Here is a 9,663-nt window from a genome sequence, read left to right as displayed (position 1 = left end):
TGGGGGAGATCTTGATCTGCTCTTGGACACCCTCCGTCTCTGTCACCAAGGCCACTTTGCTCACGAATCCATTGAGAAATTAATGCGGTGGCTTGGGAAAGAAGCTGACATGCACAGAGAGTATTGTTTTGTCCACTTCATTATCAAGCATTGCGGCAGGTGGGGGGTGTGTATCTCCCTCTGACAGTTCTGAGAGGTGCTTCTACTTTTCTGCTCCTTTTAGGTCCTTGACCACACTGTCGGATTGTTTAACTCGTGAGATGAGGAAATATTTAGGCATCTGTCAGTCTAGGAAAGTGGACAACCAGCAATCAATCAGATTGAATTTTCTATTCTCCTCCTTGCCCCCAGAGTCATCCTGACTTGGTTATCATATTGTCATGTGTATTTGTGTAGATCAAGTGGATGTATGCACACTGTACATGCCAATTTCATGTGCACGTGTGTGCAAATACATGTGGAGAACAGAAACCCATGTTGGGTATCTTCCTCAATTGCCCTTTGTTTTATTATTTTTAAATATACATATTATATATATATGAATGTCTTGCCTACATGTATGTATGTGTACCACATGCATGTCTAGTGGTCTCAGAGGTCCAAAGGTGTCCGATCTCCTGGAGCTGGAGTTTCAGCTGGATGTGAACTGCCACGTGGGTACTGGGAACTGAATTTGGGCCTTTTGGAAGAGTAGCCAGTGGTCTTACCCAGTGAGTCATCTCTCTAGCCCCTCTTAAAAATTGATTTCATGTTGGGCAGTGGTGGTGCACGCCTTTAATCCCAGCACTTGGGAGGCAGAGGCAGGTGGATTTTTGTGAGTTCAAGGCCAGCCTGGTCTCTGCCTCCTGATTAAAGGTGTGTGCTACCACCATCACTAGGCTATCAAGTTGTCATTCTTGGTCACACACTTTACCGACTGAGCTGTTTCCTCACACTTCTGAGTGAGCCTCTCAGCTGCAGGTGTCTGTGTGGTTTATGTGTCCTGAAGAACCAGATAGAAATCAGCCCCTTGTCCTTTCTCCTTCGGGCGTCTGATCTGCCGCACCTCACGGTGACGCCTACAGTCTGGGCTGAAGGAGTTAATGTGGACAGAGGCAGTGTCAAAGGACATTGGCTCATAGCCTGCTTGCATTGCATGTTTTTATGAGCTCAGACCGAAGATAACCTCTGCACTCGAAGAGTGCCTCACTTTATGGCTGAAGCAAGATAACACAAGTTCATGGCAGGAGGCTCTCCACACCTTCATGGTTACCTGTTATTGCATTACTAGATATGTAATCTTTTTAAATTTTAATTAATCAGTTCATTTATATGCAAGTTTTGGTTGTTGTTTTTTGGGACAGGGCTTCTCTGTGTAGCCTTAGCTGTTCTGGAACAACCTCTGTAGAGACCAGGTTGGCCTTGAACTCACAGAGATCTACCTACCTCTGCCTACAGGGATTAAAGACGTACACCACTGCTGATGGCCATATATTAGTGTTTTTACCTGCATATATGCCTGGTGCCCACGGAAGCCAGAAGAGGGTGTCGCATTCCTCAGAACTGGGTCTACAGACAGTTGTGAACCACCATGTAGGTGCTGGGAATTGAACCCAGGTCCTCTGGAAGAGCATTCAGTACTTTTAACCACTGAGCCATCTCTCCAGTCCTGCATGCACAATCTTTACTGATAGTCAGTATCAAGCTAGGAAAACTCAGAAAAGTGAGCAAGCTTAGCAGTGCGGCATGGGAGGAACTCTGTAAGCAGATGCCAGGGTGGGGAGCTTTGGGGGAAGGTAAGAACATTATCTCATCTAGGGATAATTATTCCTGCCAGCTCTGTAACATGACTTCAGGGAAATCAGCTTTCCTGATTCTTCCTGGGAGCTGACTGACAGGGCTCTCTGGATTAAATCTTAATGGAAGAGAATATTATATAAATTCTTGACATATCTGAAAGTCATATCTCTACCTAGGGCCAGAGGGACAACCCAGAATCCATTATTTTGACTACAAGAAAGTTTGTAGACCACAAGCTTTCTTGGACCACAACAAACACATAATTTAAATCTTTTTTTTTAAACAATATTTTTTATGTTAAATACCAATCCCAGTTCCCTCTCACTCCCCTCTTCCTACTCCTTCCAAACCAAGGCAGGACCAAGGTTCTATACCCCCTGTATCTAGGCTGAGTAAGGTATCCCTCCGTAGGGAATGGGCTTCAAGATGCTAGTTCATGCACTAGGGATGAATTCTGATCCCACTGCTAGTGGCCCCACAAACTGCCCAAGCCACACAACTGTCACCCATATTCAGAGGGCCTCATTCAGACCTATGCAAGTTCCCCAGCTGTCAGTCTGGAGTCAGTATGCTCCTACAAGCTCAGGTCAGCTCTTTCTGTGGGTATCGCCATTATGATCACGATCAGAATGGCCTCCGGGGCTATTAATCCCTCTCTAGCTCTTTAGCATTGGGTGAATTGTATGGAAACTCTTCTCCCCCCCCCCCCAGACAGGGTTTCCTTGTATAGCTCTGGCTGTCCTGGAACTCACTCTATAGACCAGGTTGGCCCTGAACTCACAGAGATTCACCTGTATCTGCCTCCTGAGTGGTGAGGTTAAAGGTGTGTACCACCACCACCCAGTGGAAACTCTTACTAGAAAGGTTCTAACTAAAATATCTTATTTTACTTTATATTTTATGTGTAAGGGCATTTTGCCTTCATATATATCTGTGCACCACATGCATACCTGGTGCCCGTGGATGAAAAAAAGGGTGTCAGATCCCTTGGAACTGGAGTTATAGACAGTTATGGGCCACTAATATGGGTTCTGAGAATTGACCCTGGGTCGTCTGGAAGAGTGCCAAGTGCTCTATACCACTAAACCATCTCTCCATGCTGTAGGAAGATTTGCAGCTTGTAATTACCCGCCTACTGGGGCATGGCCTCTTATACACACACACACACACACACACACACACACACACACGGCTGCCGAGCCTGCGTCTGCCCATTTTTCCTTCCCTTTGCTCCTTCTGGCTGACTGCTCCTTTGGATTGTTTGGATTCGATCTCCATCCACAGTTCAAGCAGAGAATCCTGATTTGTGAGTTTACCCCTAAATAAATATCTATTTCTCAGTTCTGAGATAGTGTGGCATTTCTTTTAAGCACCCGTTCATCACTCGTCCGGTCACATCTCCAGTTTCCCTAGACCCGGGAGGCAGAGGCAGGCGGATCTCTGTGAGTTCGAGACCAGCCTGGTCTACAGAGCTAGTTCCAGGACAGGCTCCAAAGCCACAGAGAAACCCTGTCTCGAAAAAAAAAAAAAAGAAGAAAAAAAATAATAAAGGACAAAACAGTGTTTGACTTTGTTATCTGTTGTTCTTTATTTAGGTTTCAGAATCTGTGGTTTAACTTAATCTCCCCATTTGTCCTTTTAAAACTGGGTATTGTGCAGACAGAGTAAACAGAAGGGAAATCTACTGTTCAAGGAAATCTAGCTTGATATTTAACCAAAAAAACCATTTTATGAAGAGATGCTGAGGTAGCTATCCAGGTGCTTAGCTCTCGAAGCGCACGGGTGGCTACGGGTGGCTGTTTGGGACCTAATTTGTGTGCTCTGTCCAGTCTGTGTCTTCTGGGGACCTTGGGAAAACGCAAGGTTCACTACACCAGTGACTGCCTGTCATCCTCTCATATTTTAAAATAGAAATACAGCTTTAACTGGAGAATTTGCTCTGTCTTGACCGTGAGTTTAGACAGACTGAAGAGAACACAAGAGAGAAATTAGTACTCCACAATATAACCCACGTTGGAAATTGGTAAGGCTTATCAAAAAATGTTGAGATTCTAATATAAAGGTATAAAATTAAAACCTAATTCTTATGTCCAAGGCAACAACAATTCCAAAGGTTTATCTTAGTTATTGTTCTATTGCTATGACAAAACACCATGGCCAAGGCAACTTATAAAAAAGGATTTAAACAGTACTGAAAATAGCCTGGTACTGGCATAAGAACAGACAGGAGGACCAATAGAACCGAATAGAAGACCTGGATATCAATCCACACATCTTCAAACACCTGATATTTGATAAAAAAGCAAAAAATATCATATGGAAAAAAGAAAGCATATTTAACAAGTGGTGCTGGCATAACTGGATATCAAATGTAGAAAAATGAAAATAGACCCATATCTAACACCATGAACAAAACTCAAGTCCAAATGGATCAAAGACCTCAACATAAAGCCAGCAACACTGAACCTTATAGAAGAGAAAGTGGGAAGTACTCTTGAACACATTGGCACAGGGAACCACTTCCTAAACATAACCCCAGCAGCACAGACACTGAGACAAACAACTAATAAATGGGACCTTCTGAAACTGAAAAGCTTCTGTAAAGCAAAGGACACGTCAACAAGAAAAAACAACAGCCTACAGAATGGGAAAAGATCTTCACTAACCCCACATCAGACAGAGATCTGATCTCCAAAATATCAAAGAACTTAAGAAATTGGACACCAAAAGATCACATAATCCAATTAAAAAATGGAGGACAGACCTAAACAGAGAACTCTCAACAGAGGAATCTAAAATGGCTGAAAGACACTTAAGGAAATATTCAACATCCTTAATCATTAGAGAAATACAAATCAAAACAACTCTGAGATTCCATCTTACACCTATAAGAATGGTTAAAATCAAAAACACTGATGACAACTTATGCTGGAGAGGATGTGGGGAAAGGAGAACACTTCTGCATTGCTGGTGGGAATGCAAGCTGGTACAGCTCCTTTGGATGTCAGTGTGGCGATTTCTCAGAAAATTAGGAAACAACCTCCCTCAAGACCCAATAATACCACTTTTGGGTATATATCCAAAAGATGCTCAATCGTGTCACAAGGACATGTGCTCAACTATGTTCATAGCAGCTTTGTTTGTCATAACCAGAACTTGGAAACAACCTAAATGCCCCTCGATCGAAGAATGGATTAGAAAAATGTGGTATATTTATACAATGGAATAGTACACAGCAGAAAAAATAACAGCTTGAATTTTGCAGGAAAATGGATGGAAATAGAAAAGATTATTTTGAGTTTGGTAACCCAGAAACAGAAAGACAATTATCATATGTACTCACTCATAGGTGGTTTTTAAGCATAAAGCAAAGAAAGTCAGCCTACAAACCACAATCCCAGAGAAAACAATACAGACGTTAAGAGAGACTTACATAGATCTAATCTACGTGGGAAGTAGAAAGTATAAAAGTATAAAAAGACAAGATCTGAGTAAATTGGGAGCATGGGGACCTTGGGAGGAGGGTTGAAGCGGGGGGAAGGGAAAGACAGGGAGGGCAGCAGAGAAAAACGTAAAGCTCAATAAATATCAATAAAAAATAAACCACCACTACCACAACAAACAAAGTCTGTTTTGCAGCCCAGGCTGGCCTGAAACTCACAAGAGATACACCTGTGTCTGCCTCCAGAGTGCTGGGATTAAAGGAGTGGACCACCACACCTGGCTAGAAATGTTTTAAAAAGATCCTGGGGAGAGAATGGGAGGTAATTTTGAATGTAATACTAAAATGTATAAAGGGGAACTAGAATAATTGAGCAAGTTCCATTACCAAATTAATGATCTCAATCATACTGGTGAGGGATCCTTGCATCAGGATGGGAGAGGCCATAAGCATAAAAATGTGTGCAATGTTCTTATTACTTAGATGTCATTCTTAGTATTCACTAAAGTTGCTCAAATGAATTTAAAGGAGGCTGGAGAGATGACTCAGTGGTTAAGAGCATTGACTGCTCTTCCTAGAGGACCCTGTTCAATTACCAGAACCCACATATCAGATCCCAACTGTCTGTCACTCCAGTTTCAGGGGATCCAGAATCCTCACACAGACATATAAGTAGGCAAAACACCAATACACAATAAATAAATAAATAAATAAATAAATAAATAAATAAATAACAAATAAACAAACGAATGAATGAATTTAAATCTGTAGTCCTCCATGTTAGTTGCCTATAAAATAAACTGAGAACTTAAAAAGAATTCCTGGCCAGGCGTGGTGTCACATGCCTTTAATTCTAGCACCCAGAAAGCAAAAGCAGATGAATCTCTGTGAGCCTGAGGCCAATTGAGGCCAATGTGGTCTGCAAAGAGTTCAGGACAGCCAGGACAGTTGGGACCACACAGTTAAACCCTGTCTTGAAATACAAAAACAAAACAAAATAAAACAAGGAAGGAAGGAAGGAAGGAAGGAAGGAAATCCTGATACTAGAAAAAGCAAATCTATATATTGCTTGGGATTGGGAGTGGACAGAGAGAGCAAGTATAAATGGGGGCAATGGAAACACTGTGCGGTTTGTATGTATGGTGATACTTGTATAATTCTGCAAGTTTCTAAAAGAAATTATTGAATCCTATATTCAGAAAGTGATATACTGATAGCTGAGTGGCACCCTGAGAACTCCTGAGATTCAGTCATCTAGAATGCCCCACAGACACGTGGTGGGAGAGAATTGACTCCTGCAAGTTGCCTCTGGCCTCCACACTCATATCTTACCAGTAAGTAAATGAAAATGTTTAAAAGCTCTCTAGGTGACTCTATTGTGCTATCAGGGCTGAGAACAAATTCAATTATCTGAATTCATTTCATGTAACGACTTACTTTGGTTTCCTTCTGTACAAATGGAATGTTAGTCATGTTTTTTGTTAACTCTATCTTGTTGGGCAACACATTACCCAGAATTGTAACCTGGTGCTCCAAATAGATATTTATGTTGAATACAAAGTTAATGTTAATGGTATAAGCCAAAGGAGAGAAAGAGGGTTGGCAGAGATAATGTCTTTGCCTAAGGCAGAAGTGATCATCTGTCCTGTTGCAGAAGCACAGGTTTTATTAAAATTAACAAAAAAGAATGGATTGTAGGAGCTGGATATTCCTAACTGTACTGGCAGTCAGAATTCTGACAATTTGCACCTTCCACACAGGTTATGGTGGCTCAGCTTTTGATAGTGGTTTTGAGACAACCTGACACCATCCCAAGCAAAGGGTCAAGATATGCTAATGTTGTTCTGCTCCTTCTGTTGTAATTTAGGAGGTCACCTGGGGAAGAGGTGTTATTCAGTCTGCCTGACAGAGCAGCCACAGCTGTGGATAAGACCTGAGTCATTCTCCTCCACTACCAAAAGACTGCTAATAAACTTCCCCCTCAGCTTACCTTTTGACATAAAAGTTGCTTGGATAATAAATGTGGGTAATCTTCAGGATTTAAATGAACCTTAAGACTCCCTCATGATATTGCCATATAAACTGTGCCTCAATTATTCCCACGTCTCTACTCTGGTTCAAGAAATGATTTATGCCTGGACTAGACCCCGAAAGTGAAGAATCAGCCTGCCTTCATTTTAGTTTTAAAAGCCATCTTATAGAAAAGACAAACTAGGTTCATTCCTGTTCATGATTACCAGTTTTTCAAGGACTGAGCTATGTTCCACCTGTAACTTAACTACAAATGGTTGGTTTTGTATTGCCTGTTCCAGGAATGGCAATCATGTCTTTGTTTCAAAAAGTTGTAATAATCTTGCAACCCTACTTTTGTTTTAGAGTTGTATGACAGCCTATGACTACTCTGTTATGAATATCTATTATTATTCTCCTTGCTATACCTACCTGACAAAAAGTCTTTTCTTCCTCATCCAATGCTGACCTCTAGAACTCCACCTTAGGTGGAAGCAGCATATGTACATGAATAAAAAAAAAAACCTTGCTTTAATTAATTTGGTTATAATGATTTGGGTTGGTAGTCGTTCCCCCCCCCCCCCTTTTTGAGACAGGGGCTTTCAGGCTGTAGTCCTGCCTGTCCTCTGTTTAACAAGCTGGCCTGAAGCTCAGAGATCTGTCAGCCTCTGCCTTCTGAGGGCTGGGATTAAAGTGTGAGTCACCACCATCACCAGATTTCCTCCTATCTTTAGGATGAACAGTGGATCAAAGTGTAAACTAAATGTAAAGAGTAGAAAGGGTCAATAATGTACAGGAGCAATGAGGCACCAACCATCATTTACTCAATGGTACTCACAGAAATTTCAAATATCCTTCAAAATCACTTAAAAGCTAAGAGATAGCCATGTTTTCCCCCCACCCTATTCTCACCAGCTCTCCTCCCATTAAATGTGTGGAACCACACACTTTTTTTTTCTTTTTACCACACACTTCTTAAAGCTACCAGCGATCAATACTATTGTAGGCACTACCATATGATCAGCAATTTACTTTTTTTTGTTTGTTTGCTTTTGTGAGATAGGGTTAGTCCTGGCTGTCCTGGAGCTTACTCTGCAGACCAGGCTGATTTCAAACTCCAAGGTCCTCCTGACTCTGCCTCCCAAGTAATGGGATTAAAAGCATGTGCCACAACCATCATTTACTCTTAGGTAACTTGGGCTTAAATTATTTTTCCCCCTATTTATTATGTATACAATATTCCGTCTGCGTGTATGCCTGCAGGCCAGAAGTGGGCACCAGACCTCATTACAGATGGTTGTGAGCCACCATGTGGTTGCTGGGAATTGAACTCAGGACCTTTGGAAGAGCAGGCAATGCTCTTAACCGCTGAGCCATCTCTCCAGCCCCGGCTTAAATTACTTGTGAGCATTAGAAGGCCAAAGGAAAAAGGAAGCTTCCCCATTGTTGGTTCTCAGCAAAGGGAGCAAGTCCTAAGAACCAAAGTAATAAAGATCTAGAGTTGTAGGTTTATATCACTAACTACATGACAGCTCAAACCAGACACAATGAAAAGCACAAGGATCACCTGGGCTACAGAGTAAGTTCAAGGTTTGTTTGGGCAACTTAAAGGTTAAAGTAGAACAGTGGTTGGAATTATAGCTCAGTGGTGGATGTACCATCTCCACTGTTTGAGAGGGGGCAAAGAAAGGATGTCTTTTGGTTATGGTTTCTTGATGAAAACAGGACATGCTTATAACTGATGCAGGAGGATCCCAAGTTAAAGGAGTACAGGTAAACCTGTGCTAAATAGGTCATCTTTAAAAACAGACATATAAAATTGTCAAGAAGCCGGGCGGTGGTGGTGCACGCCTTTATTCCCAGCACTTGGGAGGCAGAGGCAGGCGGATCTCTGTGAGTTCGAGGCCAGTCTAGTCTACAAAACTAGTCCAGGACAGGCACCAAAGCTACAGAGAAACCGTCTCGGCCCCCCCCCCCCCAAAAAAAAACTAAAGAAAAAACCATCAAGAATTACTTCTTCCATACTCTGTATTTCTAACACACACACCCCTTTCTCAGCAGTGATAACAGGTTAACCATACCACCAATAAAATCATCCTTTCAGCTTAGCTTTTTATGTTATAGATAGCAAGTAAAATATGAGAAACAGGTTTGGCTACCATTTATTTGTTAATTTTCCTCTGGATTTTCAGTATTCATTCTCAGAATTTACCCTTACTTGGTTACCATTTGAAATCACACCAATACAAATAAATGATGGGACGGGGTGAGAGTTGGAATGGGGAATCTGAGCACAGACAGATAATGTAAAAAAAAATTAGATGTAATAACAAAAGGCATGCTCAAACATCATGAAATTTATATTGTTTAGACACTTTTTCTTCGAGACAGGGTTTCTATGTAGCTTTGGAGCCTGTCCTGGAACTAGTTTT

This window comes from Microtus ochrogaster, unplaced genomic scaffold (assembly GCF_000317375.1).
Source record: "Microtus ochrogaster isolate Prairie Vole_2 unplaced genomic scaffold, MicOch1.0 UNK1, whole genome shotgun sequence".
In the NCBI taxonomy this organism is placed as follows: Eukaryota; Metazoa; Chordata; class Mammalia; order Rodentia; family Cricetidae; genus Microtus; species Microtus ochrogaster.
Note: the sequence above shows the minus strand (reverse complement) of the source record.